This window comes from Penaeus monodon, chromosome 20 (genome assembly GCF_015228065.2).
Source record: "Penaeus monodon isolate SGIC_2016 chromosome 20, NSTDA_Pmon_1, whole genome shotgun sequence".
Taxonomy (NCBI): domain Eukaryota; kingdom Metazoa; phylum Arthropoda; class Malacostraca; order Decapoda; family Penaeidae; genus Penaeus; species Penaeus monodon.
In genome coordinates, this window is record NC_051405.1 from 24,642,417 (window position 1) to 24,642,772 (window position 356).

Genomic DNA, 356 nt, shown 5'->3' on the forward strand with positions numbered 1-356 from the left:
GTGTGTGTGTGTAACAGTAAAGTATTAAATAATCACTATTATCAGTACCTTTAAGAAAATACCCATGTTCATTTGACACTGAATTCACAAGATCTAAACAGCAAACAATTGACTAGCTGGCAAACGATCAGGTGTAAACAGAGGTGGTAATGGAAGGAACGTTGCCACAATACTCCTTTGTGTGACGTTGTATGATAAGTCAGTGCAAGCATAATGATGGCGTTTGATTAAGAAATGTCTATAGGATGATATGCTCTGTAACCATTCCTTTTTTTTTCTTTTTTCTTTGTTGTTTTTTCTTTCTATTTTCTGTGTCTTGTTTTTAGATTTTTATTAAATTTTCTTTCTTTCCTTTT